This window comes from Episyrphus balteatus, chromosome 2 (assembly GCF_945859705.1).
Source record: "Episyrphus balteatus chromosome 2, idEpiBalt1.1, whole genome shotgun sequence".
NCBI lineage: Eukaryota > Metazoa > Arthropoda > Insecta > Diptera > Syrphidae > Episyrphus > Episyrphus balteatus.
The window spans coordinates 131,064,747-131,078,089 of record NC_079135.1 but is presented as its reverse complement, the minus strand read 5'-3'; the positions used below and the strand labels follow the sequence as shown (position 1 = coordinate 131,078,089).

General features: G+C 31.4%; 1 long non-coding RNA gene across 1 annotated transcript; it reads left to right on the top strand.

Moving 5' to 3' along the window:
- Positions 1-2,392: 2,392 nt before the first annotated feature.
- On the top strand, positions 2,393-3,698 carry LOC129912012 (uncharacterized). The gene is made up of 4 exons (XR_008771733.1): positions 2,393-2,779; positions 2,856-2,915; positions 2,974-3,457; positions 3,525-3,698. It is a non-coding gene; the product is annotated as an uncharacterized LOC129912012 (long non-coding RNA).
- Positions 3,699-13,343: the final 9,645 nt, after the last annotated feature.

Below are 13,343 nucleotides of genomic sequence, written 5' to 3'. Positions count from 1 at the left end.
CTCAAAAACAAGAATATCTTTTAACACGATCTGAAGATATTGAGTAGCTCTTTCTTAAGATGGAATAAGTTCGCAGAAAACGAAAATGTATGTGGCCATGCACGATGCACCACAAAAAAAATCTCGAAAATATTCCCAATCAACCACACCAAGTTAAGCACACGAAATTTCCAAAGGTTCAAATTTATATGGTGACGAAGGACCAGTATGTTTTTCAATTAATTAAATTAATTTCAAAAGAAATCTTGTATTTCTAATAATTAATTTTCACAAAACAATTCACAAATTATGCTGACCAAGAAAAGCGCCTTCCCATTACATACATTCGACGATGAATTTTAAGTAAAAGCACGATGAAGAAACACAGCAAAATATTTATTTTATTATTATAATGATGAAATGATGATGCTTACTCGGTGGTTCCAAACAGAAAGAGGAAGATTTAATTTGCAAATTTGGCACTTGCAAAATTATAACTGAATAATATGTTATGTAGTGAACAGTTAGAGAGTAATTTTCCAGTGAATAACAAAAATGTATGATTTAAACAACAATTTAAGAGAAACAAAAATATGAAAAGAACAGCTAGAGAGTAAGAAAAGTTTATAACATGAAACAAATTATTATAGGGTAATGTATGATTATGTTTGGCAAAGTGTGGAACATAAATGTTTTTTGATAGGTATTTTTACCTTTTTAACAAACAAAACAGAATAGATAAAAGAAATCATAAATAATTAATATTTAGTAATAATAAATAAATAAATGATGTTCATTCCTGAACAATGGTCATTGTCTTAAAATGTACCTAAGAATATACAAATTATTTTTTTGTGAACATTTTGAAGTGAAAACTTCTTTAGTATCGTAGTGATTTGAAATAAGATGAAACGAAAAAGCTACACGAAAAAGCAGTTGATCACAACTTTTTTGTTTTAATAGATAGATGAATGAAATTTAAACAGCAGATAGGTAATTAAATAAATTATAATTGTGCAAAATTTCAATTAATTTCATATTTAAAATTCTGAGATAACGGTGAAAATATGTTCTTTTTCTAAACACGTTGTATCTTTTGATCTAGAGCACATAACTTAAGTACGCCTGCTGATAATATTACCTTTCATTTGATATATCACACATAATGGTACGTGCTCTACATGTTATACATATAATCTTTAATTGAAAAACTTGAAAAATACCTCAAAACACCTGTGAAGATCTATTGCCGATGACCAGCCACCAGTGTAGAAAGTACAGTAATCTGAGTTTGGAATTTCGACATGGTTGGCTTTAAAAAATTCTAGCTTTTCTTGTAGGCATCACAGAAATAATATTGAAACGTAATGTGAAAGGTGTAATAATAAGCTTATTCATGATATATAAATTAATATAGGTTGTCATTGAAAAAAATTGATTCCATAGCATGAGAACATAACAATACATGTTTTTTTTGCTTTTTTTTATGAAAATAGATTGAGTTCAAAAAATTCTAGCTCTTTTTGTAGATGTCTCATAGACCTGATCGATATATATATTTTGAGGTAAGATAAAAAGCTTTCAGTCGGTATAAATTTTATTGTAGGTTGTCATATAAAAAAAGTGATGGAATAAAAAAAAGTTATATATTTTCGATTTTTTTTTTTTTGCAAGAAAAATGATTTTTAAGGTTTCACTTCAAGCACGTGTGAATTGCACACATGATTTTTTTTTTTTTTTTAATCCATCATGGATGTAATGGCCATACCACTACGGAGTTAAAAAAAAAAAAAAACATGAGCACGGCACATTTTTGACAGTGCCAAAGTGTTGTACATTGGTTCCAAACATTTGGACGGATTTCACAAATCCCGATGTCGTTATTTTGCACAAAATCTACATAGATAAAAAAAAAAAAACACCTAATATACACTTGTATTGAAAGAAATCACAAAATCGTTAGCAAGACAACAAATTAAATCCACTCTTAACATTCTTAACCCCTTTTAATGAATACATTGCAACTGTTTAATATTTATGTCATCATCGCCAAAACTCAATCCACCCCCTTCAAAATCAAATCAAAAATAAAAGAAAATAAACGAAAAGTGAATGATTTCAATCAATTCCTTTTCGTTTATAATATCAACACTCCCCGGTTTCGCAGATAAAAACAAAGTCATGTTATAATCTAAAGTCGTCTATCTATATCTCTTCAGAGAGAGGTACTAAGTGAAAAACCAATGTAACGCATAATAATGTTAAACCTGATACCCATTAGCAGGGTCATCATATTGAATAGAGCGCAAAGCATCTCATAATCATCATTTCGAAGTTAAAAGCTGGGTGTAAACAAGCCTTTAGCCCGCAGCCGAAATAATATATATCCACTCAACGCAAAAAAAAAAACACAAAAACGAACAAAATTTGTAACACATGTCAACACAAATAAATTACATTTCATTGAGATTTAATTTCGCCAGCCCCCTTTAGCGAGAAAACGGGGGGAGGTATAAGGATTGTTCTCTATGGTTCGGTGGTGGCTTTTCAGCCTCAAAAACCGCCAACCAACTTTCGATTCGGCTAGGATTTCCCAAAGGATAAGTATTTACTCTCTGTGTGCAGCAGTAACGACAGCGGTAAGAACGTTTTTGATGTTAAGCAACGAACGGAAGGACTAAATCAATGAAGGCGAATCGAATTTTCCACCCTCTCATGTCCAATGAGGCGCAGCTAAATCTCTCAAGGGATTGTTAAGTCGCAAGACAAGGCTCGACGTGGCACTTATGCTTCTGTTGCGGTAACGTTGATAGAACTTTTATTATTATTATTTTCTTCTTTTTTCCTGACGTAATTCTTCTTTTTGTTCCAAAAAGATGTGCCAGCAAACTTTCTTACGACCTCGAAAGTTATGGACATAAATCTAACAACGCGCGGTAACAATCCTTACAACATACTTAGTAAAATTGTTGTACAACGGTGTAACCAATTTAGTTGAACATTGGGTGGCTTTTGAAGGAGCAAATCTCAAGTCCTCGAAGGAAGCTCCTTTTGTTTGTGTAAACTTTGAGAACATCATCTCTGACAAGTCGAAGTAGAAGTAGACTAAAATCTGACAGACAGTTGGTCTTGGTGTTTTCATTTAGTTCGCCACGGGGTAGTAGGATAGTGATGGTGGTGGTGGTTTGTTTTTTGGGTTTTGAAAACCCGGTCGGGCGTGCAAGGTAATTACAAATCTATTACTGGTTCCTCGTAGAAGAGATATTGAATTTCGCATGGCATACGGTCGATGATGTTGATGTTGATGGACTCGAAGATGCGCTATTCTATTCCTGTTCTATGAAGAGAGGATTCCCAAGAGGCAGAATAGCAATTTCTGTGTTCAATGCACATCCTCTTTGGAATTCATTATTGCGGTGGACTGGTCATGTAATATTCCATTTGTGGCAAATAATACGAAAGCTGTCTGTTTTTGATGGTGAATTGAATTTCATTTACTTGTGCTTAATTATAATCAAAGTGGTTCTCTATTTCATGGAATGAAGGAAGGTATGTTATATGAAAGTAAAGGAATAGATAATGAGTTCTCGAAAAAACCTATACATTCAACTAAAATTGCAATACATTATTTTGGATATAATATGTTTTTACTTAATGTGTAAGTCTAATGAGAAGGCGATTTCATTATTATTAAGTAAGACAACTTTGAATGGTTCCATAAGGCATAGGCGGATCCAGGGGGGGGGGGGGCACGGGGGCACGTGCCCCCCCCAGAACTTAAAGTTCATACTTAAAGGAAATCAAACTATAAGAGTTTTAAAAATATATGAATAATAACAGAAAGAACTTGAGTGAAACTCTTGTCTATTTCTGGCTGAAAATGCGAATTTTATTGTTTGTTGCATCCCTTTCCCATGAAAAGCTCCACCTCAAAAATAAATAAACGGCTATTTGTTGCGTACACACGAATTTTTCGATTTAAAAAAAAGTGAATTTTCAAAGTTATTTTGATGAAAAATTTTGATATGGACATCGAATGACATTGAATGATATTCTAAAAAAAAAATTATTGTATATGCAACTCTATTTTTTCATACGGAGGGGTTAAAAAATTTGCACTTTTCTCGTTGTTTTTTTTAACATTAGTGTTTTCAAAATAGCGGAACACGCCACAACATTGCATAAACTATATATTATAGAACTGCTGGATATGTAGAACAAACTTGCATTTTAGAAGTTTGCCCAAGTTTGCACCCCGAAAATAAAGACCCCTTGAAAAAAACTCCTCAAAAGCGACCCTTACTTATAGATTTTTATAAATATTATTTTATTGAGAAAATTTCTCCAGGGATACCTTTAAAAATATGTAAAAAAAAATAGTGTTTCAAATTTCAAAAGAATCGGTGCAGTAGTTTTGAGGAGCACCGGCGTTGATAACATTAGTTGTGGGGATAACGATTTAAAGTTTTGAACTCTGGACTAAAAGACTAAAACGTTCCTAAGGGAAGTATTAAAATACTCAGAACTTGGTCAATTTGGCTGCAAGAGACCTACAATTTGAACACAATATTCTTGAGATATAAAACAATTTAACCCCTTGTAGCCCCATGTGACATTTCTGTAACAAACCGAAAAAGATTGCATAAAAGCTCTACAAACTATTTTTTTTCTTTTGAAGCTTCTAATATAATCTTTAAGTATTGCTTTATCGAAATAGTACCTACTTCAAATTTCTAATAAATAGCACCAATAGTTTTTAATTGACAGTTAATGTTGAAAGTTGGGCTTTTTTTGAAAATAAGCTAATTTGTGTAAAAACTACGAAATTCAGAAAAAAAAAAGTTTTCATTAGTTTATTTTATTTTATTTTTGGATTTTAGGAAAGTGCCTAAAAATTAATATTAGATAGTTTTTTGCCTGAATTTTTGCATTTTTATATAAAAATAAATTATTTAAACTTTTTTTTACTCCCTAAATATCAAAATAACTAAGTAAATAATGACTTTATTGAATTTTTAAAAAATACGTGTTTTATTAAAGATAAAGGCCATTCGATTGACTTATTAATTTTTAAATTTACGACCTTGGGTTACAAAAGGTTAATGCAAATAAAAAAAAAACAAAACTGGGTTTCCCCAGCAAAAAAGGATGATTCAGTTTTTTGTTATTCTTAGGAACTTTAATATTTATTAGATTGAAGTCTTTAGTATTTGACTAAGAACTACTAGATCATTAACTAATATTATAATTATGTCCATAATATTGCAAAATTTTATACAAAATCAATTAAAAAACATCAACATTTTTTTTTTCAAAATTTCATCTTTAAAACTTAATTTCTCAAAAACTATTTGATGAAACAACTTAAGTCAAAAAATAAAATAAAGAATAGATTACTAACTTTAATATAGCACAGGATTGTAAGTGCATTTTCAGATTTTTTATATTTTTTTTTCTCCCGGCTAATCCAGGGGTAAGTGGGTAAGCACTTAAGTGGTTTTTACTGTAACAAGAAAATGAAAATTTTTCCTTCCGGATAACTTTTTGGTCATTTGGTACCTTTTTGATGTGGGAAATGTGCCTAAATATTTTTGGCCAGGTTTTAGACCACTGTGGGTCGTTAAAATTTTCTGCTTGTTAGCCAGTCGTATGATACTTCACTTTATTTCTAACTGTTATTGCTGTTTTTTTGCCAATCCATCCCTTGTGAGCCCTCCCCCCCCCCAGAAAAAAATCCTGGATCCGCCCCTGCCATAAGGTAAGACTTTTTATACCAACTTTATCCTTTATTAAGTTTAAAGTTAATGAGCTGATCTATCTGAGAAATGATAGTGGAACATACTTTTTCAGACTTATCCGTAAGCAAAAACCTGGGGTCGAACTACAGCATACGATTACGATCACTCGTTAACGTTTTTACTATTTGTGTCTCTATTTATTTAGTAGAAAAAGATAGGGACACATAGCAACCATACGATAACGAACGTATGCCGTAGTTCGACCCCTGTTGTTTTTGATAACGATAAATTGTTAACAGTTTTAAATTGAAATTCAAAAATCCTTTTAAACAAAAAAAAAACCGACTTCCATGGATCGAAACTGGGTTTATGGTTTTTTTCATAGTAAATGTAGCCAGAACCGGACGAAGAATTATCAAAATTGGTTCACTTAGTCCAAAGTTATGAGGTAACAAACACAAAAAAAAATACATTTAGCACGGTTTTTTTTTTTATTTTTTCATTTTTTTATTTTTTCATTTATTGAACTCAATTTATTTAATTCAATTTTAGTAAATTTTCAATTTAATTAATAAAGAATTGATTTTTAATCATCTGATAATTTAACACTACATTAAAAATGTTTCTGAGGTGGTACGAAGTTCAACGGGTCAGTGGAATAGAACCAAATTTTGATTTTTACAGAAAATGTATTAGTGCTCTAGAAAAAAAATTTTCAAGATCTAAATCAAAACTAAGTCCATGAAGAAGTCCATGAAAAGTGGTGTTTTTGTCACACTTTCCGTCGGTCTTTACATATCGCTTCGGTTCTTGTATTTTTCTGTGCATTGCAGGTAGGGTTGCCAACCGTACTCTAAAAAAGAGTATTGTACTCTATTTCACGTATGTGTACTCTATAATCTATAACTCTGATCGAGTACGTCAAAATACTCTTTTTTTTACTTAAGGCTAAGTGTACCACCACATAAACATCTTAACATTTACAAATTGGTGGATAACTTTCATATTTCTAAAGATAATTGAATGAAAAAGAAAACGAGGCTTAAAATACTCGACCTTCTTCTTCTTCCTTTTTCTCGGCGCTGTCATGATCTCGATGTCGAGGGGATCATAACCTTCCCACGTTACTGCTTCACACTAGTGAGCCGCCTGTGGGGTTCGCCGGGTTGACCTCAGAAATCGGCGGCAAGCCTCCCGGTTTTGTATTGTTCCGTTTCTGAGGCCAACTGAATGCTGGTGTTTTTGCATTTGCTTGTACCAGGAGTTTTTAGGCCTACCTTTCTTTTTATTTGGTGTTGGAAGCCAGCGTTACCGTTGAAAATTTTTGAAAGGTCGCTAAAAAAGTCGCTTTCAGAAAAAAAAGGTCGCTAATCTAAAAAATTGAAAAAAAGTCGCTTTTTTGTCGAAAAAGTCGCTATATGAAAAAAAAAGGTCGCTAAACCGTTTTCATATGTTTTTACATAGAAAAATAAACACAAGTTGTCTTGAAACAAAGTTTTTATTAACAAAAAAAAATCAACAAAATTAGTAACTAAAAAGTGGTTGTCTGTAAAGCCGGTTTACGGAAAATGATTTTACGTGATATCGTCATAAGAAAACAGGTCGTGTGCTTTTGTTAAAAAAATTATCTAATAATTATTTATTTGCCAACTTTCTTGTAAAAAAAAGTATAAGATATAATAAATTGTATATTAATAGTAAAGTACTTAAACAAAAGATTAAGACCTAACATATATATGTGTAATTGTATGATTTGTGGAAAAACGGAATAACCTTTTGAATCCTATCATAATTTACAAGAAAAAGCTAAATGAAATACCTTTTTTTCTTTTGTCATTATACCAATTTTTGTATATGAAAAACTTATAAAAAAATTACGCCATTAAAAAGTTTAATATTTTTTCTAAAGAATAAAGCCATACTTAGATTTTTACAATGCGTAAAAGGTAAAAAATTTTTTGTTATATAAATTTTATTGTTTCCGCTGTAAATATTCATATCAACCATGTCTGCACGACATCTACAAAAAGAGGTAGAATTTTTTGAACCCAATCAATTTTCATCAAAAAAAGCAACAAAATCAATCTTCATTTTTTCAATTACCTTGAAGTCCATTTTTTTTAAATGACAATTTTATACCATCTGAAAGCCTATTATTTCAGCTCAAAATATTTATATAAACCATGTTTGTACGACATCTACAAAAAGAGCTAGAATTTTTTGAACCCAATCAGTTTTCATCAAAAAAAGCGAAAATATCAATCTTTTTTATCTTCTCACGCCATTAAATCAATTTTTTAAAAATTAAAATAAAAAACTAGACCGACTACTGCACTCTTGCAACATTATTTTATTTGTTTGAAATTTTTTCAATTTCTATTGCTAAATGCGTGTTCAGCTTTGAACTCGGTCTGCTCAGAGCGCGATCGATGGACTCAGAATATAATAACTTATTCTGAGTCCATCGATCGCGCTTTGAACAAGCTCAGAATACTTTCAGAACGAAAAAAGAAATTGAAGAAAAGCTATGATTACACGGTCAACGAAATCGGTCAACGCGTTAACTCAAGTAGCACACTTGTGTATAAATTGGTGTAAATTCATTAATTTTGGTGTAAAATTGAGAAAATTGAAAAAATATGGTGTATTTCTCAAAATTAGTGGTATAAAAATTATACCACTGTCTTTTCTGTGCAAAATTTCAACATTTTTTTGAGATTCCGTGCAAAAAATACACCGATATTCAGTTGTTTTTATAATATACCATTAATGGTGCATAAAATTATTTGATTCTGAAATCAACCAAAACGGTTTATTTTGTACACTCTGTTTGGTGTAGGAAGCACACCCTGTGGACATAAAATGCACCAAAATGCATATGTGGGAGACGCCATATTTTTCATTGGAGGCCATTTAAAAATAGAAGACATCGATTAATTATTTTATTAAAATAGTATATTTATCGACCTAATAGTCCCGCATTCTTAGTTTTTTCGATTCATTATAAAATAACTTTTCTTAAAAAAATGGAAAACAACACAAAAATTATAATTTTTGAAAAATAGTACAGGAAAGTTAGTAAAAAAACAGGCATATTGTGGAACGAAATACAGGACGGCTGAATTTTTCAAATCTGAAAGAGAGGTATTAGAAAAGCTTCAGTTTTAGTTTTCGGGACGGCAACCCCCTGGCGAAATCCGCCATTTTGAAAAACGCGAATCTATCTATATCTCTAAAACTATTGGTCCTAAAGAAATGGTTATCAGATCAAAGTTGTTTTAAATTTAATTATCTTTTTCTTTGTGATACATTATTTTTCTAAGCGGCCAATAGTTTTGAGGTTATGTTGTTTTTATTTTTTTTTTTCGGCTTTTTTTAAACTTTTTACTATTCCCGGTAATAGTTACATAATTTCTTAAACAGTAAAAGTTATAGACCATCAAATTTCAAATTTTGGTATATTTTTTAAAGTCATGCGATGAATGATTCGAAAGTTTTTGATCTGAAAACTATAGTTTTAGTACGGGAAATTTAGTAAAAAACAGGCATTTTATGGAACGAAATATAGGAACTCTGTTTTTTTTTTTCAAATCTGAAAGAAGGGTATTAGAAAAGCTTAAGTCCTGGTTTTCGGGACGCCAACCCCCTGGCGAAAACCGCCATTTTGAAAAACGCGAATCGGTCTATATCTACCTAACTATTGGCTTGACTGAATAAGTTACTTAACCAAAGTTATAGGTAGTATAAATATCTTTTCTTATGCATTCACAGTTTTTCATCGAGAACAACACTTTTGAGGTTATGTCGTTTTATTTTTTCGGTTTTTTTAATTTTTCTCAGTCCTTATGATAGTTACATAATTTTTTAGCATCATAAAAGTTGGATGTTTGACTTAAAACTAAATATTTATACCACATTATTGTAAGTTTTAATATTATTTTTTGTTCTTTTAATATTAAATTGATATTTAGATTAAATTGGCCGACCCACCTTAATAATGGGAAACACACTCCCACTCATATCATATTTTTCTTGTTTTTACATAACGTACACGATAAAGCCTTCTTTTCATACCTTATGGAAAAACATATTAGTATATTGTTTGAAGATATTGAGAGGGATTACTCCTAAAGTTCGGTATCTTTGGTTTGAAAAGTCATATAATCTTCAAAAGTATACCAAATTAATGGAAATTTGATGCTCTACAACTTTTGTTATGATAAAAAATTATGCCACTATCATAGTGACTAAGAAAAATTAAAAAAAACCGAAAAAATAAAAAATAAAACGACATAACCTCAAAAGTGTTGTCCTCGCTGAAAAACAGTGAATGCACAAGAAAAGTTAATTATATTAACTACAAATTTGGTTAAGTAACTTATTCGGTCAAGCCAGTAGTTAAGTACATATAGACCAATTCGCGTTTTTCAAAATGGTGGATTTCGCCAGGGGGTTGGCGTCCCGAAAACCAGGACTTAAGCTTTTCTAATACCCCTCTCTCAGATTTGAAAAAATCAGCCGTCCTGTATTTCGTTCCACGAAAAAGTCTATCTTTCCTGTACTAAAATGGATTCTTAAAATCGAAAAAAAAATCATTAATTCACTGACATTTTTGAGGCGCTCGATTTTTAGAGGGGGTTGCATCTAAAATTAGTAGATAGAATGTGTTTCGTTTTAAAATTTGGCAAACAAAATCATATTTAACCATTGGTATCTTATGGCAATATTATGAAAGTGAATAAAAATTCATTTTCATTTATTTCATAAGAAATGGTGTGAATTAGAATTCATCAAACTGTTTGAGATAAAAAATAAACTTTGGTTCAAATTTTAAATCAGAATAATTTAAATGGTGTATTTTATCCATAGATTTATTGTGTATTTTTCAATTTCAAAGGGATAATTTTCACCAAAAACAGATCATTTAATATACCACTAGTGCCATTTATACACCAAAATCGGTATATTTTTTTAACCACCGGAGTTTATTTTATACGAGAAAATGGTGTATTTTTTATATTCAAAATGCATATCACGAAAGTGCAAAAAATACACCAAATATTTTGGTGTATCTTAGACTTTTGTGCTACTTGAGTTGACTCTCTGACGTCAAGAAAAAATCCATATTCTCTCTGTCATCTCACCGTCAACGTTCACAGTGTCAATAAATAAAACATTGACTATCACACGATTGACACTATTGCGTCAATGTTGTCCTAAATTACGTTGACCCGCAGGTGTGTCAACGTGACGTTTACTTAGCAGTGTCAACGCGTTGGCTCACAAAACTTTGTTGATCACACGGTTTGACACAAAGCAAAAATTTAAATTTTCTAAAAATATTTTGTAAACAAAAAAAGCGGAGAAAATGAGATTTGAAAAAAGCTCTCATAGAAAAGTTAAACGAAAATTTGTTTGACATGGTCGCATTGAAATTGAAATATTTCGTGATATACGCAATGCATTTTTAAGATAAAAGCCTTAAATGAGTTCTAATAAGATTGTTGAACAAATATAAATGTAAAATTACTAAAGTTTTGTCTAAAAATTAGAAAAAAAAAATAAAAAAGTTTCGACATTTGATTTTAAAAAAATCGAAAAAAAATCAATATGGCCACCTTCAAACGCTTATAGCATAGGAACGTGGCACCCAATGTTAATGGTTATGGTCTTAAAATATAGCTTAGAATATAGAAATGGTTTTTGGTTTTTTGTAAAAAAAAAAATTTTTGCATCCAACATGGATGCCATGGCCATACCAAAAAGTTTTTTTTTGTAAAAAAAAAAGCAAAAAGGTGAAATGATGAAATGATGACATGAGAACCCCCTCCCTCTAAAACGGTACATCATTCAAATAATCGCCCTACAAAAAATGTTCCCAATCCAACTTTCATCACATTTCTATACAAAAAAACAATGTCATTCTGAAACGATGACACGGTATTAAATTCTGCCCCGTCAACGCTCGGACAGGGTCATTGCGATGACACCCAGTCCTAAAATCCTGTCAACGCGTCCCAATAGCATTGACAGAGAGATTACACGGTCATCGAAAATAGTCAATGCGATGACCCAAAAATGTGTGTCAACGCGAGAGTCATCGTACCCGTCAACGAAATGACAGGAGTTTTCGTTGACGATCACACGACGTGACACTATTGGGACAGATTGTGACGTCATTTTTACGTCAGAGAGTCAACGCGTTGACCGATTTCGTTGACCGTGTAATCATACCTTAAATGTTGAGAGGTAAAAAAGAAATACAATTTTTAGAAAAAAAAGTCGCTATAATGAAATTGGTGAAAAGGTCTCTTTGAATAAAAAGTCGTCGCTTGGTCGCTAAGGCTTCGAAAAGGTCGCTAATAGCGACTAAAGTCGCTTAGCGGTAACGCTGGTTGGAACGTTGGAACTCGACCTTATAATTTCTAAATTTGAACAATTGTAATTTAGAGAGTACAAAACACTATAATTTTAGTCGTTGTTCAGTGGCGTATTGAGGGGGGAGCTAAGGGGGCTCAAGCCCCCCCCCCCCCCCCAAGCCTTCAAGATCATGTTATTATTTAGCTGATTTCAACATAATGAACATGATTTACTGAAACTTTTTCGTAAATCTTAAAGATTTAGAGGCAGCTCAGATGCTCGAGCCCCCTCCAAAATCTGAAACGGATGTTTATGTTTGTTTGAGTATAAGAGCCTCAGCTGACGTTGAGGGTTGGCGTAGTTTTTTCTCGGATTTTAGTTCGATTTGGAATTCTTCAGATAATTTTTTTTTGTATTTTGACGTCGAATTACATCACCGTTAAATTTTGCAAAACTTCTTATGCAAAATGCAACCTCAAAACGCCGTCTTTTAAAGATATTAGAAATCGAAATTTTTGATATCTCAAAATCTTAGTGGCCAACATAACTAATGGTTTCTCTTAGCAAATACCATTTTGCGCTTTTGATTTGGATTAAAAAAGCAACATATTACGAAAAAATAATATGTATTTTGGATTAAACATCAAAAAGAACTTCATTGAAAATTAATATTTGAGACTTTCAAATTCTGCATTTAAGTTTTTGGGCATTCACTTGCCGAAAGTGAAATTAGGTGTTCTGCATTTTTTCACTCATTTAGATTTTCTCATCGAATTCAGTTTACTTTGAATTTAGTGCCTTTTTCAATGAATTTGCAATTTTGGACAAAATATTATCAAAACTTATATTTTTATTGTTTTGTATAGTTTATTTGTTGTTGATTTAATACAAAATACATAATGCCTCTGTGTTTGCAGTGCGCAATTCTCCAGGTACCCTAGGGAATTGCGCACTCCTTCTGTGTTAGCAACCTCATTCGCTTTACACTAATTCATTTTTGTTTTAAAATTTGCAATAATAATGCCTATGTTTTGCATTTCACTTACATATTTGATTTGTCTCACAAAATGTGTCTTCTTCATTTTTCTTTTAAATTCTGCTTTTTCCATTAAAATTGCGGATAAAATTGCATCCATGTCCAAAGCAGTAGTAATTTCACTTTAGAAACAAAATAAAAATGAATGATCCTTCAGTTTTGACAGTTTGAAGCAATTTTGAAGTTTTCGAAATCGATCGAAATGAAAAATATGATATTTCATTTCACGT